Source organism: Panicum hallii, chromosome 5, assembly GCF_002211085.1.
Source record: "Panicum hallii strain FIL2 chromosome 5, PHallii_v3.1, whole genome shotgun sequence".
Taxonomy (NCBI): domain Eukaryota; kingdom Viridiplantae; phylum Streptophyta; class Magnoliopsida; order Poales; family Poaceae; genus Panicum; species Panicum hallii.
In genome coordinates this window covers 48,920,675-48,943,184 of record NC_038046.1, presented here as the reverse complement: position 1 = coordinate 48,943,184, position 22,510 = coordinate 48,920,675, and positions in this window count along the sequence as shown.

Genomic DNA, 22,510 nt, shown 5'->3' with positions numbered 1-22,510 from the left:
CAGAAAATATGAGTACCAGTACCAGCAGCGCCTCCAGCGGGAATTTAAGGAAGAAGAATATGAGCATCGCACTGGAAAGCGCTTGAGGAAGTATGAAGATACCCGCGATCATTGGTACTGTCCCTTCTTCAGGTACTGTTGGGATTCCGGTATGGCTCGGCTACCTACTATCAGGGATTGCTCGGAGTGTAAACCTGTCAAACCAGATGCAAGGGATTCAGTTTTTCAGCGGCTTGGACCTGCTCCAACCCAGCAAGATTGGGTTCGATCATCACGAAGGGAGGATGAAGAGGAAGATAGGTATCATCGTCCTCGTTGGTGCCCGGATGGACTTAACCGTTCCCAAAAGTGCAGGGTTCAACGGCTACGTAGCTTGGAAGAAGCCGAGGCCAAGTACATCGAGACCTTGAGAAAAGCGCGACCTGATCTGGCGGAACAAGTCCATTATGTGTAGGAGAGGGAGGCGCGCACTTCAAGAAAAGAATGGCGGCCCAAATCGACAAAAGCCGATAAGAAGGTATCGGCTGATACACACATGGTTTTAGTACTTCCTGCAGAATTCCGTGCTCGGACCTACGAAGAATGATCAGTAGCCCAGCTTGACTTGGGACCACGGCCAGTGATATTCGAGAAGCCGCAAGCCAAGAATTACAAGCATCTGAAGGCTTTGTATCTTAAAGGGTATGTTAATGGTCAGCCCGTTAATAAAATGCTGGTGGACACGGGAGCGGCAGTCAACATCATGCCATACTCAGTTCTGCGCCGCTTGGGGTGGTCCACCGGAGACCTGATCAAGACTAATGTCACGCTAAGTGACTTTAATGGGCAGACTTCGGAAGCTCAGGGCGTTCTCAGTGTAGATCTTACCATTGGAAACAAGACCGTCCCGACTTCGTTCTTCGTCGTCAACTGCAAAAGTACCTACAATGTTTTACTTGGCAGGGACTGGATCCACACTAACTGTTGCATCCCCTCTACAATGCATCAATGTTTGATCCAGTGGGATGGAGACGAAGTGGAAGTAGTCCAGGCAGACGACTCAATTGAAATTTCGCATGCATCCATGAGCATCTGGGATGCGGAAGATCAAGAGCCGATTTCAGGGATGAGCTTAGAAGGGTGTGATCGCATTGAGGCTACAAAAAATGGAGTAAGGCTGGTCTTATCCACTGGCCTTACAGAATAGAAGAGTTGCATGAGGTAAGTCATTACAGCGTATTTATGGAGGCCGATTCCTGCAATCGGCCCCAAAAAATTGAATTTTTGATGACAAGTGTTTTACATAGTTGTTGTGAGATGGCCAGCGCTGGCAACCGGCCTTATTCCTTTCATAAGAACTTGGAAAGTAATGGGATGCGTGGATCGGCCGATCTTAACGATCGGCCAAAATTCTTTTTACTATCTCCTTTTCCCATTTTCAGTATTGATCTAACAGAGGACGGGAAGTTAGGATATGGTTTTACGTCGGCTGACGAACTTGAAGAAATAGATATTGGTCCTGGGGATAAGCCACGACCAACGTATATTAGCAAGAAGTTACATCTATCCTTACGAGAGCCGATGATAACTCTATTGAAGGAATATGCCGATTGCTTTGCCTGGGATTATACGGAGATGCCTGGGCTTGATAGGCGTATAGTGGAGCATCGGCTCCCTCTTAAAAGTGGATTTCGACCGTTCCAACAGCGAATACGCCAGATAAAAACCGATGTCCTGGTCGAAGCGAAAAAAGAAATAGAGAAAATGTTAGAAGCCGGATTTATCAGGGCTTGCAGGTATGCCGAATGGATCTCAAGTGTTGTACCCGTGCAGAAAAAGGATGGCCGGTGGCGGGTTTGCGTGGATTTCAGAGATCTCAATAGAGCCACTCCGAAGGATGAATATCCAATGCCTGTGGCAGAAATATTGATTAATGCGGCTGCCGGTCACAAAATTTTGAGTTTCATAGATGGTAACGCTGGATATAATCAGATTTTCATGGCCCCTGAAGATATACACAAAACTGCATTCAGAGTACCCGGAGCGGTGGGTCTGTTCGAGTACGTGGTTATGACCTTTGGTTTGAAAATTGCCGGTGCAACATATCAGCGTGCCATGAACCACATCTTCCATGATCTGATCGGCAATCTGGTGGAAATTTACATCGATGACGTCATAGTAAAGTCAACATCGGTCGAAAGACATCTGGGTGATCTACGACAGGTTCTGGAATGAACTAGAAAGTTCGGGCTCAGGATGAACCCCAAAAAATGCACCTTTGGTGTGTCAGCCGGGCAGTTTTTGGGTTTCCTGGTTCATGAAAGAGGAATAGAGATTGGCCTAAAAAGTCAGGAAGCCGTGCGCACTATGGTGCCACCCACTACCAAGAAGGAGCTCCAGCAACTTATTGGCAAGATTAACTTCGTCAGGAGGTTTATTTCTAATCTATCTGGGCGGATTGAACCCTTTATGGAGTTGGTGAAAATCAAAACCAATGAAGAATTCCGCTGGGGGGCAGAACAACAACGGGCATTCGAAGAAATTAAAGAATATTTGTCGAGACCACCTGTGTTGGTGCCACCACAACAAGATAGGCCATTTTACATATATTTGTCAGTCGGCGACACCTCTATTGCTTCAGTGGTAGTACAATTATACGATGGCAAGGAGAGGGTGGTGTTTTATCTCAGCAGGAGGATGTTGGACGCAGAAACAAGGTACCCCGATATGGAGAAACTTTGCCTTTGTTTATTTTTTACATGCACCAAGTTTCGCCATATCCTGCTATCGGCTGAGGTAATCATCATTTGCAAATCGGATGTTATAAAGCATATGCTATCGGCTCCTGTGTTGAAAGGCCGATTGGGAAAATGGATGTTTGCATTATCAGAGTTCGATATCCGGTATCAACCCGCGAAGGCAGTTAAAGGGCAGGCGTTGGCGGATCTCATTGCTGAGAGGGTTAATACCAACATAGCAGCGCTTTCCGTACGAGCTGGGCTATGTACTTCGACGGATCAGTTTGTGGAGATGGATGTGGAATCGGCATATTGCTGGTATCGCCTCGAGGGGCAACGTATTCTTTCTCGATCAGATTACCTGCTACTTGTACTAATAACCTTGCAGAGTACGAGGCGGTGCATAAAGGCATGGAATTGCTTCTGGAGGCCGGAGCCAAAGCTGTAGAAGTCTTCGGGGACTCAAAATTGGTAATTTCCCAGCTCACAGAAGAATACAGGTGTGAAAGTGAGCTATTATTTCCGTTGTGGGTGCAATGCCAGGAACTAATAGCCCAGTTCAGGTATATAAATTTTTACTGGATACCTAGAGCTCAGAATGCAGAGGCCAATGATCTAGCACAGCTGGCTTCAGGGTACAAAACCGATGGGTCAAATCATCAGGTGTGCTTACTGGACCAGGGAGATTGGAGAGCCGATATCTTCAACTACTTGAAGGATTCGGCTCGGGGGGCACCCAAGAGGAAACGGTACAAAGCCATGAGGTACGTCCTGATAGGGGATGATATGTTTTACAGGACCTTGGAGGGACTGTTGCTTAAATGTTTAGGGCCGATCGAATCCAATCAGCTCCTGCATGAAGTCCACGAAGGAACGTGCAGGACTCATCAGTCGGCTCACAAGATGAAGTGGCTAATTAGGCGATCAGGGTACTACTGGCCCACCATGCTTGAAGATTGTTTTAAGTATTATAAAGGGTGTCAAGCATGCAGAGGTTCGAAAAGATCCAGATGGTACCAGCGTCCGTAATGAATCCCATTATTAAACCATGGCCGTTCAGAGGCTGGGGCATGGATATGATTGGCAAAATTAATCCTCCATCTAGCAAGGGTCATCAATTTATTTTAGCTATCACAGATTATTTCACCAAATGGGTAGAAGCGGTCCCAATGAAATCGGTGGCATCTAAAGATGTTATTCAGTTCGTCAAGAAACACGTCATCCACAGATTTGGGATCCCACAGACTATTACGACAGATGGTGGTTCGGTTTTTATTTCAGAGGAATTCAAGAAGTTTGCCGCTGATATGGGTATCAAGCTGATTAGGTCGTCTCCATATTATGCTCAGGCAAACGGACAAGCCGAGGCGTCCAATCAGAGCCTTATCAAGTTGATTAAGAGGAAGATCGATGAATACCCCAGGCGCTGGCACGAGGTCTTGTCAGAAGCATTATGGGCGTACCGTGTATCTTGTCATGGGGCAACAAAAACTTCCCCTTATCACTTGGTTTACGGGCAGGAGGCCGTGTTACCGTGGGAAATTACAGCCGGGTCCAGGCGTGTGGAATTCCAGAATGACTTATCTGTAGAAGAATATGCTACTCTGATGAGTGACAATGTGGAGGATCTCACGGAACTCAGGCTATGGTCGCTAGAGAAGATTAAGGAGAACAAGGCTAAAGTAGCCCGTGCATATAATAAAAAGGTCAGACCGAAGGAATTCCAAGTAGGAGACTTGGTTTGGGAAGCGGTATTACCATTGGGAACTAAGGACGCGGCATATGGCAAGTGGTCCCCAAACTGGCACGGGCCGTACAAGGTTGACCAGGTCCTACCTGGGAACGCGTACATGCTTGAAGAATTGGATGGCGTCAAGTTTCCAGTAGCAGTCAACGGTCAACACCTTAAGAAATACTTCCCAAGTATGTGGGCCAACGAGCAGTAAAGCCGATGGTACCCATCAGGCAATAAGCCGATGTGACCAGCGAGCTAAGAAAGGGGACAAAGGCTAAGTCGATGGCGTTTTGGCTTCGACAAGACAGGAAATGAAAAAGAGGCCGATGAGCATGATTGGCTCATGCATTAACAAAAGGGATTAGAACAGCCGATGTAATGTCGTCGACTTTAAAAGTTTGCTTGTAGCAATTAAACATCACAAGTTACCAAATAGCCGATGTATCACCATCGACTTTAGGTTCGTTACATAAAAATACAGAGTTCATCTTGGGCAGGTTTTCTGAAGGAAATCATTGATGGCAGCAATAGCATCAAGACGGATACGGTCAACTTCAGCAATTACTGCTTCATCCTCTTCGTCCGCCCCCGGCACCACTTGTTTGCTCAGGCCGCTCAGCTCGGCCAAGTCTGTCTTCAGCTCGGCGGTCAAGACTGCTGCCTCCTGCTTGGAACCCGCGATAAGATCCTTTTCCTCTTGAATGCGCTGCTTGGTGGCCCGGACTTTAGCTTCGAGGTCTTCTAGTTCTCTCCCCAGGAGGTGAAGCCGCCGGGCAGAAGCAGATGTGTCAACCTTGGCGTCGAGCGTGGCTTTCTTCTTGTTGACCGACTGGCACATCTCAGCGATGATGGTCCTTAGGAGCGATTGGGAACGCCGAGTCTCAATCCTGTGACGGGCCTCTGCCACTTTTGCTCGGAAAGAAGGAAGGTACCCGGCCGGCAAAAGCTTGACCTGGAGACTCACAGGGAGCTAGGAGTTGACCTCATCAAGGATCCGCTTCACCGCGCTGGAATCCTGAATCAGGGCATCGATCGGACCTGATAGAAGATCCTTCATGCGGAGGAGTTGACTGGCAGTGCTAGTCAGGTCCAGGAGAGGGTCATCGGCTTCCAATATGGCCGACCCGATTGAGGCAGGATCAAACACAAGCAACTCTAAAAGATTCAGGTTCTGGAGGAAAAGAGGGTGAGCAAGACAATACGGAAGAAGGCCAAAGTAATCACAAAGAGTAATGCATACCTGTCCCGAAAGGGAGGTGGCGATGGCCGATGAAGGAACGATCGGCTCCTGGGGGCGCATTTCTTCCGAAGGGTGAACGGTGATGGTAGAGGTCAGATGAGCCGCGTCTCCAGAAGAAGAAACGACAGCCGGTGAAATAGCGATCGGCTCTGCTGGAGCGACAGCCGATGGGATAACGGTCGGCTCTGCTGGATGTGCCTCTTGTGCAGAGAGATTGGCGGCAGCTGAGGCGGTGGATGGTTCTTCCAGACAGGGGCCAACAAGGGACGCGGTCACGACCGGTTCCCGCGGACCTGGCGAAACAGCTGGGACGTCAGCCAATGCAGAAGGACCCTCCAGGATCGCCACGCCAGGATCACGGAGAGTGATCAAAGCCCTGATGGGCGCGTCCACGTCCTCTGGCACCTCCGAAGATGAGCCCTTCTGGCATGGGGGCTCCTCCCCGCTGGAGACATCCACGATGGCAGGCTGCAGGGGGAGAGAGTATAATTAAAGAAAATATAAACAAAAGTTCAATTACGAAAGCAGGGGGAAGGGCCGAACCTGGTTGGCGACTGGGGATGCCGGATTAGGGAAGATGGCGCAGTTTCCTTCCGGACCTTTCTGACAAGAACCTTCCTTGTCTTAGCGCGAGCTCGGGGGGCAACAGCTTCAGAGGATCGCCTCCGCTTGGGGGTCAGCTTGACAGTGCTCGGCTGAATTTGCATTACGCTCTTCGAAGGAGGAGGTGCATTCTTGCCAAAGAGAACCACAGGGGCAACTGGCAGGAAACAAAAGGGGGATACATCATCGTTCATCGGCTCTGGGCCATCTTCTTGCTGCAGAAACAAAGAACAAAATTAGAAAGAGTCCAACAAAAGTCAAAAAAGGAAATGTTAGTCAAGAAGCAATACCTCTCCGGCGGGAATTTCATATTCGGGATGGATCCGTTGCAGCATCGGACCCAGAGCTCCTCGGAAAACGTGAGTTTTCCACATCAGCCATCACCCATCAAAATCGACAGCCAAAGAAGTAAAGGTAAGATTGGCAGGAACAGATAAGGGAAGGTCTGTAAACAGACTGTAACACCTCTAGGTGGTCAGAGCATCAGGGAGATCCACCCTGTTTGATGTCAAGAAGTGAAGAAGAAAATGGGGAGGCACCTGCCCGAGACCAAACTGCCGGGATGCTACGACCGGCTAGTAAAACTCATAACCGAGCTTGATGATCCGATTAGAGGTACTCATGCCAACTGGAAGAAGGCAGGGCCGAACCATGATGGAGTATAGGCGCCTAGTGTCGGCGTCATGGGCAAGATCGGCCACCCGGAACATAACGGGTTCTCAAAGAGTTCAGGATCTTCATATGGGAGGAAGTTTGGGTTATGTAAGCCTTTGTAGAAAATCCTAAACCAGCGAGAAGCATCTGGGGGATTCAATTTCTCGCCAGGGAGACTATATAGAGCCTGCCCAAAACTGGTACACCTAATCTGTCTCCCACTCAGATCAGGGAAAGAATTGCCGACCAAGGAAGGGAAATTGGGGATGGAACTTTGGAAATAAAGGTGAGCCCACAACTGGATGAACCACCACGGAACACCAGTTCTGAGTTTTTTCTGTGAAAGAAGGCTAGAAGTCATCGGATGAAGGTATCTGTAAAGTTCCCCAAGAAATAGTTTACCAAGGCCAACAGAGTTACCTTTGGCCAGCTCGTAAGCCAGAGAGAGGTAATTTTTGGTTGGGGCAAGGGAAGGGCCACAGAAGAGGAAATGTTCAAGCCACAGATTGAGAAAAGCCGTGTGCTCCTTCTCCGATACAGGACCCTTGCTTTTCTGGTGTTGGCTCAAGTATGTACTCCAGTTAGTACATTCTGCTTTGGAAGACAGTTTCAAGGGGACTACAGAGAGCCTGTAAGCGGAGGGGCAAGCTGATGATATGTCTAAGCCAGTGATCATCATAATATCCAGCAGTGTTGGGGTCATCGGACCATGCCCAAAGAGGAAATAATTCAAGGCATCGGACCAGAAGTAGCCGATGGTCTTCAGAAGGTTTTCATCTTTTTCAAGAAGGGAAAGGGACCGAGACAGAGCATCGGCTATCCCGATGGATTCCCATAAAGGCTGGTAGGCGTCCGCTACTCTGTTGTACCAAACTATCCAACCTTCAGGGGGATTTGGCCAAGCGCGGAGGCTATTTGACCAAGACTCTAGGTCTACGTCCTGACTCACGAAGGGGATCCGATTGGCTTCAGATGAAATCAGATCTATGGGCTTCTCGTAGGAACGAGGCCCGAGGCAGAAAGAATTAGGAGAAGAAGGGTGCGGTAAGAAGATATCGGAAGCCTGAAAAACCCCAAGAAAACAAGATTGCCGAGGAAAGAGTCACTCAACTGCGCAGTAAATTTTACGGATGCTGCATTAAATTAATGGGGGTCGAAGTTTACCTTCAGACCGAAGACGGGGGCGGCGGCGTTTGAAGATTCTGCCATCGAGAGTCCTGAATCGGGATTTTGGAGAGTGGATCTAGGGTTGGTGGCGCAAGATCGAATGTGCGCCTCAAGGATCAGGGGAGGATCTTGCGGATAGGGTTTGTGAGCAAAAGGAGTTCGCAGTTAACCTGGATCCCAGGATCTCCAGAGATGTGTGTCAGTTTGGAGGACTGGCGGAGGGTAAAGTAAATTGAAAGGTTATTTCGGATCCGGATCGGTATATTCTAAGGCCGATGCATTGCCATCGGCTCTTGAGTAGATTGTTGTGCGCAGGAAAAAGCTACTGATACAAAAGAAGATTTTATTCACAGCAAGGCAGTAAATACAAAAGAGGAGTTAACTACTCCTTGAGATAGCCTAAAGGGGACACTACGGCCTACCACCAGTACACGCCAGCGGTCTTGCGGCGCTTGGTTGGCGGAGCAACGCTAGCACCGCTATCACCGCTATTGCTGCTGCCATCGTCGTCATCCCCGCTACTGTCGCTGGTAGAGCCGTCATCGTCTTCGGCTTCTTCGGTGTCATCGGAAGTTTCGTCCGATGATCTGCCAAAAAGGAAGGTACCTGCCATCGGATCTTCCTCGGAGGAGAAGGAATCGGCTCTTTCTTCCGAGGAAGAGAGGTCTTCCCCCCAAGATGCGTCGTCCTCATCTTCCTCCAACTCAGCTCCGAGGAGGAGCGCGAGATCTTCACCATCAGTCAGGGATTCGTCATCCTCTGACTGGGAACGAAAGTCCCATTCCTCTGCATCCCAATGCAGGGGGCACGGACTTCGTAAGCAGCGATCGGATCGTATTATGGAGTTGGCTCTCGGGAAGATTCAGATTCATAAGAAATGACATAGGAAGCAGAAGAAGAAGAAGCCATGGCAAAAGAAGAGAAGGAGTGTAATTGATAATGGCTGTGAGAGAAAGATGGTTGGGGAAGATACCGGGGGTAAGTTTATAAAGGTAAATGGAGGGGTGAAGTGAATTGGCACCGTGACGGTTCCCTATGAGATTGGTACAGGGTAGTCACATCCGTTGGAAGCTGAAAAGCGTAGCTATACGGATCGGAAGCCGAAGGGTCAAGGCGATTTTAAAATAGGTGGTTTCGGAATTACCATTGCCGAAACCAGGGGGGCATGTGTTATCGCCATATTTTAGACGGGCCAGAAGTGGGCCATGGAGCAAGATGGGCCTAGAAGACAGTTACGGTAAGCTTGCGGATCGGACCCTGTGCGGGTAATTGGGGCCAGTAAGGCCGTGTAAATTTAGATATAGGTAGTTAGGATTCGTGTCGTGTTTGGTTAGGGTTAGTTAAAGAGAACAAGTCCACGGACTATAAATATGTACCACGAATAAACAAGAAGAAGGAATCATTCATCAACAACTCACGGCGCATCGCCTCCCCTATTCCGGGGTTTTGATCGGGTAAGTGCCATGCGGCCCCGATCATGCTCTGCATAATCGGGGCGGCATTACTCTTGCTTGTTCGTTTCATGTGTTGCTCGTTCTGAAGCCTTGTAGATGGCGAGTAGCACTAGTTATCATAGTGCGCATAGGGTAACGTTATTCTCTTTATATCCCGATCATGCTCTGTTCGTTGCTCATGTGCCCTTCGCAATCATCGTGTTCGATCATGGATGCGATGGTTGCATCTTGCTTCATTTTTATTAATAGATCCAATCTGTTATGGCTAGTTTCTATCTATTAGAGATTTAGCTTGATATGTGCATGATTAGGCCTTGCAAACAAGTTGAAAGTTCCGGCAGTATGTTAGTATCGGATCATGGCTTGGGTAGAGGTTTCTCTAGGAATCGGCTCTTGGGCTGTTTTTAGGATCTCTGTTTAGGTTGTCTGTTTCGATGCTTTCGCGTATTCGTTAGGCTCAATCACGTGTAGGATGTTCCGATCGTGCAGTGAGGGCTTAGTTATCGTAGATTGGATTAGATTTATATTTATGAAGCAAGATTGATTTCATTATTATATATATATTGCCTGTCTCAAAGATCCGATCCGGTATTGATGCAATCGGCTCTTCATAGCCGATACCGGGGAGGAGCGATGAGCCGATCACGGCTCGGACTTATCTTTACAAGTGTCTGTGCTTACAGGAATTTAACACATCACACCTTCCTGATCGGGTGCAGGATCAGGTGGCACGCCTAGCGACTCCAAGCCAGGGTGTGCGCCAGATCGCTGGGCCGTTGACCGAGGGACCGGGGCCCACCAGCCGTCCCGGAAGCCTCCCGGCTCCTCGTGTTGCCTGTCGTTGCTCGCCGGTGCGTTTCGATCGACAACAGTACTACACCTTCAAACCAGTCCCGAGAAGGACTCGGAGATGAGGGAGCCACCGGCCGTCGGGCAGTCCCCGCCCTTGAAAACCACTCGCAACCCGATGGCCACACCAAATCAATTTTGGGCAGCCATCTGGGTTTAACCATAACATCTATGCCGCAAGGCCGTTTTGTGTACTGGAAGGGCTTCGAGCCCTCCGAACTACTCAATTACGAGTCCCGCCTTGTGGCCTTCACGCTAAAACTGCCCATCCAGGAGGGCAGACCTCTCTCTCCCATCGCGGAAGAGGGAGAAAATAGCATAGAGCTACTCAAGTAAAGCCTTACGGCTTACCACTCGCCGGATTGTCAAGTCTGCATGGCCGCCCTCCGCAACGCGGAGGACGACGAGATGGGCCCCCAGTACGACAATGAGCAACTCGCAAACGTCTCAGCCGACGAGCCCACAGTTGATGCTCCCTAGGATGAAGATGAGGAGCACCGAAGGATCCAGCGGGTAAAGGACGCCAAGCGCGCCCAACGCATGCTCAATGCGCAGAATCGTGCCCGCGAACAAAGAGATCTAAACAACGCTTTTGTAGTAGTCACGGATCGGGAGTAATGTACGCCGATTGGTGCCATCATAGAAGCAGCTCTCTTAGCTCAACAACTCCCACCCAATCCTAAGATACAAAGGCTGCAGTATCTGACCCAGCGCGCGCTCATGCAACTAGATGGGCAACATCTAGTGTCCTCCACTCAGAATCCGCCCTCGAGGTCTGAGCGCCATGGTGAAACCGCACTGGTCAGTTGCACTCCCGGAGGAGGCACTGGTCACCCGTCCGCGTGTGGCAACAATGAACAAGAAGTACAATAATCCACTCGCAACCAGTGTGGCGCAAGGCATCAAGACCAAGATACACTCAAGGCCAGCCTTCACGACGCTCCCACGATCGACCTCAGGAAGAAGATCAACGAAGGCCGCGACACGTGGCGTGTTATCTAACCAAGGAGAAGGGACCGTACCAGCAGGTGCCATGACGACAACGACAGCGACCGCTTCTCCGCCATCACCACCAGCATCACCGACAAGTCCTACCCAAAGGACTTCAAACCAGTCAGAATCCCGAAGTACGATGGCAAGCAAGACCCACGCCAGTGGATTCGATGCTACTCCATCGCTATTGAAGTTTTAAGGGGATCCAACTCTACAAAAACTCTCTCACTTCTCGGTGGCTCTGGAGTCCGCACCCTCACGTGGCTTGAAAGCCTCAAGCCACACTCCATCGACTCGTGGGAGGACCTCAAACGGTCTTTCATCGACAACTTCTAAGGATCCATGATCAGAGCGGGTACTCGCCATGATCTGTCCTAGGTGAAGAAAGAGATGAACGAGACCTTGAGGTCCTACACCTAGCCTTTCTTCGAGACGCACACCACCAACGCCAACATCACCGACGAGGACGCCATCCGCTGCTTCCAGAACGGGCCCTTCTCGAAGCACACGTACCACAACTTCGGGCGCAATCGCCCGACCACTGCTGTAGAGCTACGTGGCATGATGGTATGGTGGGCTGACCAAGAGGACGAGGAGAACGGCCGCTTCCCCAAGCACAACCACGACAAGCAAAGCAATGGCAACGGCCACTTCGACAAGAGCCAGCGGAACCACTCGGGGAATACCCGAAAGCGCAAGCAAGACCATGAAGTCATGGCTGTCGAGCGCAATCCGCGTGGCAAGTAGTCGGGGAACAACGACTCGGAATTTGAGAAAGTCATGCACAAACAATGCCCGATACACCCGAAGTCGCGACCCACGTTCTTCGAGTGCGTCACCATCCGCAAGTCACTCAATGCACCACCCCTCCCTCAAGCAAGAAAGCGAAAAGACAAGGAGGATGATGAGGAAGATGACAAGTCGGGGGCTCAAGACTTCTAGGATCCGAAGAATGTCGTCAACGTTATCTTTGGTGAAGACGGTGGATTCCCCTCCAAGCGCGCGCAGAAGTTGACCCTGCACAAAATACTCTCTATGGAGCTGGCCACGACAAGGCCTCTGAGATACAGTGAGGTCCTGATCTTCTTCTTCAGGGATGATCAATGGACCAGCTTCCCCGAGCCAGGAAAATTCCCACTCGTCCTAGACCCTGTCGTGGCGGGCTCACAACTAACGTGAGTACTCATCGATAGGGGGAGCGGCCTCAACCTGCTTTTCGCGAGTACTCTGAAGAAGATGGGCCTGAATATCTTCAAGATGCTCACCCTTAGCAAAGCTCCCTTCTACGGCATTGTCCCGGGTAACGCGGCTACACCACTCGGGTCAGTAGTCCTACTAGTCATCTTTGGGATGAAAGATAACTACCGCACCGAGTACATCAAGTTCGAGGTGGTGCATTTCGACTCGTCATATCATGCTATCCTTGGCAGACCGGCACTAGCCAAATTCATGGTCGTACTCCACTATGTTTACCTGCTACTTAAAATGCCAGGCAAGACAGGCGTACTCACACTCTGTGGCGACCTGAATAAGTCGTACGACTGTGACCAGGAGGCAATCGAGTACGCCACGACATCACGCGTGCCAGAGCCCTCTGCAGAAGTACTCGCGGCCGCGCAGAAGCTGACCAACTCAGAGATGGAGATCTCCAACCAGCGGCCTAGCTAGTCGAGGGTTAAACCCAACCCCAGCGACGTCGGCATCAAGGCCAGCTAGCTGCAGGAAGGCAACCCGTCCAAGACTATTTTGATCGGGGGCGGGTTAGGCGACAAATAGGAAAGCCCGCTCGTCAGCTTCCTTAGGGCCAACCGTGACATATTTGCGTGGAGACCAGCGGATATGCCAGGGGTGCCCAAGGAGTTGATCGAGCACTGCGTAAAAGTTGACCCTAAAGTCACTCTGAAGAAGCAACAACTACGATGCTTCGCCCCCGACAGGAGGGAGGCCATCAAGAAAGAGTTAGCAAAACTACTCACGGCTGGTTTTATTAAAGAAGTGTACCACCCCGAGTGGTTAGCTAACCCTGTACTAGTATTGAAAAAGAATAACAATGAATGGAGGATGTGTGTGGATTACACTGATCTCAATAAACATTGCCCAAGGACCCTTTCGCACTCCCAAGCATCGACAAAGTTATCGACTCTACGACTATTTGCGTCCTGCTCTCCTTCCTCGACTGCTACTCGGGCTATCATCAGATAGCTCACAAGAAAGAAGATCAGATTAAAATGGCATTCATCACCCCCTTTGGAGCATACGCATACACTATAATGTCATTCGGGTTGAAGAACGCAGGAGCCACCTATCAACGAGCCATTCAACTGTGCCTTGCGGACCAGCTACACCGTAACGTTGAAGCTTACATGGATGAGGTGGTCATCAAGACCAGATCCCACGATGAGTTCATCACCGATCTCGAGGAAACATTCAATAGCTTGCGGAAGTTTTGATGGAAGCTTAATCCGACAAAGTGCGTCTTTGGTGTGCCTCAAAAAAAAACTACTCAGGTTCATTGTCAGCCACCGAGGAATTGAAGCCAACCCAGAAAAGATCAACGCCATCACAGCTATGGATGCTCCAAGGACATCCAGAAGCTCACAGGCTACATGGCAGCTTTGAATCGATTCATCTCCTGACATGGAGAAAGGGGACTACCCTTCTTCAAGTTACTCAAGCGCCACGACAAGTTCCAATGGATTGAGGAGGCAAACCAAGCGCTACAAGATCTCAAGCACCATTTGCACTCGCCACCCATCCTAACGGCTCCCCAACCAGGCGAGAATCTGCTACTCTACATCACTGCGACTACTCATGTCGTTAGCATGGCAATCGTGGTGGAACGACAGGAAAAAGGCCATGCATTCGGGGTGCAGCGACCAGTCTACTTCATTAGCGAAGTCCTCTCTGAATCCAAGGTTTGTTACCCGATGATTCAGAAACTACTTTACGGTATACTCATCACTTCCAGGAAGCTTCACCATTATTTTGACGCATACAATATCCTGGTGGTCTCCGACTTCTCATTGGTAGATATCCTCCACAATCGGGACGCTACCGGGCGCATCTCCAAGTGGGCCGTGGAGCTAGGAGCCCTCACACTTGACTTCAAGCCCCGGACAGCCATCAAGTCGCAGGCACTAGTCGATTTCATGGTGGAGTAGCGAGAAAACCAAGTGGAAGCCCCAACCAACCAGCCAGAGCATTGGGTCATGTATTTTGACGGCTCACTCAAGCTCGGTGTCGGTGGTGCGGGGGTTCTTTTCATCAGCCCAAGAGGAGAACAGCTCAAGTACGTATTTCAAATACTATTTGAGGTCTCTAACAACGAAGCCAAGTACGAGACATTATTCCACGGGCTAGCCTGGCAATCTCCCTGGGCATCAAGCGACTACTCGTCTACGGGGACTCCTTACTAGTGGTTCAACAAGTCAACAAGGAGTGGAACATCAACAAGGATACCATGGACACATACGTTACGAAAATATGCAAGAACGAGAGCAAGTTCTCGGGGTTGGAAATTCACCATGTGATTCGTGACAACAATGTGGGCGCGGATGTGCACTCCAAACTGGGTTCTGATCATGCTAATGTCCCACCGGGAGTTTTCGTTCATAAGTTGCATCACCCTTCCATCAAGGCAAAAGACTCAAATTCCATCGCTTAGGGTCCCAAGGAACCCGACCAAGAGGCCTTGATGATCGAGGTTGACTGGAGAGTGGCCTTCATCGACTACATCTAGGAGCACAAACTACCCCCCGGCGTCGACCCAAAAATCGCTGAAGCTACTTGCATTCTAAGGCGTAGCAAAGGGTATGTTCTAGTTGGGGGTAACCTATACAAGCGTGGATCAGCATCAGGCATACTCATAAAGTGTGTTGGCACGGAGGAGGGCAAAGAGATACTCCAAGAGATTCACGAATTGGGTGTGCGGGAACCACGTGGCTTCTCGCACACTAGTCATGAAGGCGTTTCGATTTGGTTTCTACTGGCTGACTGCTTTGGCAGATGCCGAAACACTCATTCGCCGGCGTACCAACTGCCAATTCTTTGGCAAACAGCCTCATGTCCCTGCTTATAACCTCATCACCATATCATCTTCATGGCCATTTGCATGCTGGGGCCTGGACATGATAGGACCCTTAACAACTGCGGCAGGATGTTTCACACACGTGTTGGTGGCCATCGACAAGTTTACCAAGTGGATTGAGTACAAGCCAATCGCAACACTCTCTGCAGATCGAGTGGTTACTTTAATCTGTGATATCTTACATCGTTTTCGCTTCCCCAACACTATCATTACAGATCTGGGATCCAATTTCCACTCGCATCAGTTGTGGGATTTCTATGAACGCAGTTCCATTAAAGTCAAATATATTTCAGTGGCTCACCAGTGGGCCAACGGCCAGGTTGAGCGCGCCAATAGCTTGATTCTTGATGGATTGAAGAAAAGACTCTATGACAAGAACATCAAAAAGGATGAAAAGTGGATCAATGAGATTTCATTAGTAGTTTGGGGGCTTCGCACACAACCAAGCAAAGCCACAGGACAGTCACCTTTCTTTCTCGTATACGGTCCTGAAGCTATATTACCAGCTGACATGATGTGGAAGTCTCCACAACTGGAGATGTTTGAAGAAGGTGAGGCTGACACCGCAAGATATCTCGAGTCGATTCAGCTGAAGAAATCAAATGCAACATCTTGTTCTAGTCAGCCCGCTACTTACAAGGAGTCCGTCGTTACCACGACCGGAACATTCAAAGACACTCTTTCAATGTTAGAGATATTGTTCTTCGACGAATCCAGAATGATATCGCGCTACACAAGCTTAACTCACGATGGGAAGAGCCTTTCATCGTACACAAGGTTACAGGCTCTGGATCTTATCACCTACAGTACCCTGATGGCCAGGAGGTTCCTAATTCTTGGAATGTCGAGCATCTACGCCATTTTCATCCTTGATCATCTTGGACATCTTATATTGGTGCCTGGAGATTACTACTTCCAGTACAGCTCCATTTTACTAGTTTCCGACTAGTATTACACGCAAGTTTACTGAAGGGGCCTTACTCCCATACTTCCATTAACTAATTACTAGTTTCTGACTAGTATTTTGGATTATTGAAGGGGCCTTGCGCCTCATACTTCCAGTACAATGCCATTCTACTGGTTTACGACTGGTACTACGCGCAAGTTTGCTAAAGGGGTCTCACTCCCTTATTTCCAGTAAAATATTACTTATTTTTGACTTGTACACTATGTTATTGAAGGGGTCTCGCTCCCACGACAAGAGGTGTAAACTAGTTCTACATTTGTTCGACTACTTCGACTACTCATCTTGACTACAATCCTAGTCAAGACTGACTCCGACTAGACGGCTTCATTGACTATTTAAGACTCAGCGGCTACTTGCCCAATTCCTGGGCTTAGGGGCTAGCGCCACGGTTTGCTACGTCTACTCTATGCTTATCATCTGGCTCCTTGGCTTGGGGGCTCGATGGGATAAGGCACTCAGCGTGCTTTAAGGGATAGCTCTCATGCTTACATGCTGGATGCTGTAAAACTACTCGATAATACCTGATCCAACAATACCCAATCTAAGAGACTTTTTAAGATACGGGATGGAACATGGCCCACGCCCCACATCTGTTGTAACTATTCGTAGTGCAGTAGGACTACTTCTACAGTAGTAAAACTAGTCAGACACGGTAGGAAACTACCTAAGCAGTACTCAGGTAGGACTCCTGGGCTTGTACCCGACTAGAACTTTCATGTAAACATGTCCCCCCAGACTATATAAGGGGGATAGGGATTTCCTCAGGGACAATCACCATCAAAGACAATACAAACCACACAGGACGTAGGGTATTACGCTCTCGGCAGCCCGAACCTGTCTAAACCTCGTGTTCCTTGCACCTTCGAGTTCCTGATCTCGGTGACACCCTACCTACAAACTCATCACCTCGGGGGTATCCCTCGGTGGGCGTAGCGGTAAAACACCAACAGTCTTTGTAGATCCGGTGCTTCTCTTCTTATCTTGCCCCCCGAGCGTTGAATTCTTCAATGAAACTTCAGGGGTGTTGAATTCTTCAAAGAATCTTCAGGAGTATTCTCCAGTGAAACTTTCTCACGTTGTTTCAAAGGCTTAGATCTTCTTTTCACCAATGATTGCATTTTTTTCTTCTGTCGATTCAGCTTGATTTGGCCGAATTAATATTTTGGGATTTTGTAATTCAATGTTATGCACTGGGAAGGGGTTCTGATCAACTTGCATCTGAGGAAGAACTAATTGACCTTCATTAATGGCCAATTGAACTTGCCTACGAAACACATTGCAATCATTGTTTGCATGAGAGAATGAATTATGCCATTTGCAGTAAGCACGCCGCTTCAACTCATCAAGCGGCGATATAGCATGAGACAATCTGATATTCCCATTCTTTAGCAATTCATCAAAGATCTTATCACACTTGGCTACATCAAAAATGAATTTAACATTATGCCAATTTTTATGAATCAGCTTGAGAGAAGAGCAAGTGCTAGGTCTATCCTTAGACGACCATACAAATTCAGCAACATAAATATCTTTGCCTTCATGGTCCGAATCATTTGAATCACAACCAAGTGCATAAACAAGGACGATTAGACTTTTTATTCGATTTTTTGAATTCCAAGCTTCTTTAGCTTGGCTAACATCTAGAAATTCTTGTCCATCTAGCTTTTCTTTATGGAAATCAAGTAAACCAGAAAAAGCTAGATCAGCTAAATCTGTATCAGAAATTTTCAAGCTATAGCATCGGTTTCTAATGTCTCTAAACCTTCTAATATATTCAGAAATATTTTCATGCTACTTTTGTTTAACCGATGTAAGATGAGACAATTTCAATTCAGTTTCACCGGTAAAGAAATAATCATGAAATTTCTGCTCTAAATCAGTTCAAGTGTAAACTGAATTGGGTGGCAATGAAATAAACCAAGTAAAGGCAGCACCCGATAGAGATAAAGGAAACAACTTCAATTTGCAAATATCATTCGTAATAGCTTCACCAAATTGTATAATAAATTGACCTATATGCTCTAATATTTTCCTACTATCATCATCAGTGAATTAACAAATTTAGAAATCTTAAACTCTTGAGGATATGCAATGTACTCATAATTATCAAGGTACAACTTCTGATATGATCGGCATTTGACTTTGGGCTCTATACCAAGTTTGCCTAAAGATCTTAATCACCTCATCTTTAAGGTTGCTCGATCCAAAATTTTCAGCCCCAGGCCAATTTGCAATTGGTGTGCCATAGGGTTGAGCAAGGTTCGGCGGTGTAGAGGCATGTCGCAACGAATTTGCTGGCCCATATGGCACACTTGCAATAGTGCTGAACCATACAAAGTTGTATGATGTGGTATTGGCTCGTTCATTCGGTTAGGCAATTGGTTGGCCGAATTAATCACCATAGCATTAGTAACAGCAGCTGGAATCCCTTCACTAGCCGAACTACCTACCATCTTATCAATACCAGAAGTAGATACATGTTTATCATTACCGATAGACTTCATACCAAGATGGGCCTCTATTCGACTAAAGCGAGCATCGAATATACTATGAAGATTTTGACCCACGAAATCCAACTTATTATTCAAATGAGCAGTAACAACACCATCTACTATATTAGCAATTTCTATAACAAGAGCGGGTTGTTTACTCACATCGGTTTTTACCTCATTCTGTGGAGAGTTAGTGGTGACATCCTTGATCTTCGTGACTTTCCCTTGTCGATCCACGGAGAAGTGCGACATATAATGTTTCATAGCTTCTTGCTCCTGTCTTTGGATCTCCTGCTCCTTCTCCTCTCTGATCTTTTTCTTGATATCATCGAGAGCTTTATGATCTTCGGCCGAGAGTTGTTCAAAATTCAGCCTTTGGATGTTTTCGGCATCAATCTCACCAGGTTTAGCTATGTTACCGGCTATGGTAGCCGATTGATCCTTTTTCTTCCCCAGCGGAGTCGCAAAAAATATGTTGACGCAAATTCGGGGCCAATACACAAGAGTAATTGTATAATAGCTGGGGCGAGCTAAGCTGGTTTCATAGGCTGTCTGGCAGTTGTGTGGGTTGGTTAAACGAATGCGTAGCATGTCCAGTGTAACTTTTTTTCATCAGGGATGTCTAATGTGTTTATGAGATATGAAAAATGTTGCTCACTCCGTTACCAGATATCAAAAAACAATCCTCAGGTCAACCGACTGACGCAGGCCGACACTGGACGAAATTTGGACATGGGTGGACTAATTTTGGCAAATGATGGGTCCTACAACCGTGATGGTGGGTTCAAGTACCTTTGTCTCCAGCGGCGCTGGTGCCTAATTGCCATGCTTCTACTTGCAAACATCATTGCTGCAGCCTGCAAGGTACAGTCTTCGCGCGCCAAACATGCATGCTTTCTGTGAAGCTTACTCCTGAGTTTCCAGCCCTAAACAGTCTTTGAATAGTGATTGGTGATGCATACAAACCTTGTGAAAGGATACATCAAGTCTTCGCTGCGTCTAAACGAATCGTATGCTTTGCTTGCGAGAAACTGCCTTGCCTATTCAATTTCTTGATCATCATGCCTGCCGTTTTTAATCTACAACAACACAATTTGTAATAGTTTTTCTAGTAAAATTCCCTGCTTAGAACAAGTCTCTTGCTCTAGAGGCCGGAATGGTTTTCACTTCTATCATCCCTCTAAACAAAAGAACAAGGCCCAGCCTGGTTAAAGGACATAGCGGGCCAAGGAAACGCTGCAGCAGGCAATACAGCCTGGCAGCAACGTGCTTGCCTTTTCTCCACACAGGCTCAACAACCCACCAATTCCTCCAGGACCAAAGGACAACAGCATAGAAGAATTGTCCAATCCACCATTCCTTCCTCTGGGTCCATACATGGCACTTGGTAATAAACTAATAATACCTAGAAAATCTCTAATCCAGAAACATACTGAAAACCAACAAAAGCAAGGCATGTCTTGCACGTGTCACAAAAATCAGTAATGCACACAAAGGAAGATTCATATTGCACATTCACAATAGCCTCTACAAACTTGAAGCTAGGCCAATTAGCATCAAAACTCAGGAGCCATCGAATGACTAATGTAGTTTGAAGAACAGATTAAGCTCAATGATATTCTCACAATACAATTCCAGGGTGATCCTCCGTCGGGTAAATAAAATGGTTTTGTTCTGGCTTGGTGAACCTGTATGTGGTTTTCAGCTACTAAATCTTTACATCCCCAAGCATTTCTGATAGTAGTACTACATTCCAAGAGCTTAGATAAGCTCTCAAGACTTAATAAGTCAAAGGAACACACTAGATAGAGAACAGGTGAATAGTAACCTAATAGTTTTCTCGTTGGACCTTTTTCAAGTAAGATGGAAAAGAGAAAACTATTGCTAATCATGCAGTCTACCCCTTCTCGTTGGACCTTTTTCAATAACAATTGCTATAGTTAATTAAAAATATTATGATTATTTATCACTATTAATAATGTGTCCGAAATTTTCTAAACGAATATTTATTTTCGGATGGAAGGGGTAGACTGCATGAAGCATGCGAGGTGTTGACTTGCTGTGTCTCGTGGGCCCTGGGCCCATGCGCATGCAGCAGGCTGCGTGCTCCTGCGACGAAAGCATATCCTACTCGCGCGCGTTACTCCCATCAGCCCCCTTCCCCGTCCTAAGCAGTTGATAGATCAAGAGAGTTGCAGCACCTATGCGGCGGTCCTGGAACACAAACTTCCGGCCGCTGCCGGCCCGCGAGCGGTGGTGCTCTTCAGCCCGCGCTCGGCGCCGCTCAGAACAAATATGGTCGCGTACTAACGTATCGCCGCAGGTGCAGTGGTAAATCCAGCAGCTAGGCTTATCTCTTTTTCTCTTCTTCCTCCTCTTCTCTTCTTCTTCCTCCGCTTCTCTTCTTCTTCATTCTTTATTTTTAAAAATAAAAAATAGCTCAGGAGGCATCCATTGACCTTGGGAGCCCTGCGCACGTGGGCAGTGGCCACCTCACCGACGCCAACGCGCAGCGGGTACGAACGCGCAACACATGCTTAAAGAAACAAAGATCCGCGTCCTGGCACCTGCTCTAGTACGTCCATGATGGAATATAAGAGTTTCACTTTTAAATTAATTTGAAGATAAATTATGACCATGACGAAAATTGCGTACAGAAAACGAACACATGTAAACATGCTGATTAAATAATTTAAGATAAAATATTGCAGCAGCAAGATCAACCCTAACCAGATCATACTAGGTATGAAAGACATAGTTAGGGACAGAAAACTGTACGTTTCTAGGCTGACCAGAATAACCGGGTAAAGAAGACGATGGCGACGATCAGCACCTCCGCGTGCTTGACGACGCCGAGTCGTGCCCCACTGACGAGGAGGAAGACGAGCCGTGGCGACGAGGACGTAGAGGACGGCGATGTGGAAGCGTTCGAGCGGTCACGCAGAGCGCTCCCAAAAACCTTATTCGCCCTCTCCCGGTGCAGGATCGCTGAGGACGAGATTCCGGAGACCTGCACTCCCGATCGCCGGTGCACGCCGACGAACGAGACGAAGCAGCGTACGCGGCGGCGCAGTAGACAGTTGAGGCGTGGTGTGCGTCTTTTGTGTTCCGTTTCTAGCCGGCACCCGTGTGTATTTATAGGAAGGAACCGCTAAAGTTTTTGGTGTCCCAAAAACCAAGTCGGTTGCGAGTCTCAAAATTCCGCGCGTGAAATCTGTAACAGATTCGAAGTGGCAACACAAATCTGCAAAAGGAAGCCGCGTTCCCGCAAGGATTTGACCGGATTTTGGCGAACCATTCACGCGCCCGAAGCCCGAGCCCGGCGCGGCGCGGCGAGCGAGCGCACGCGTGTGTTCTTCCTTCTTCCTCTCACCCACACTTGCAAGAGCATGGAGAGCATCCAACTATTTAAGTTGGATTTCCTCCACCTCCACTAGAAAGGTGGGACTAACTTGTTGCTATGCAACTTTGCACTAATGGGCCTTTTAGATTTTATTGGAAATATTTGAATTTACATGGTGGGCCTTTAGGGCCCAAATATTCCAACAATCC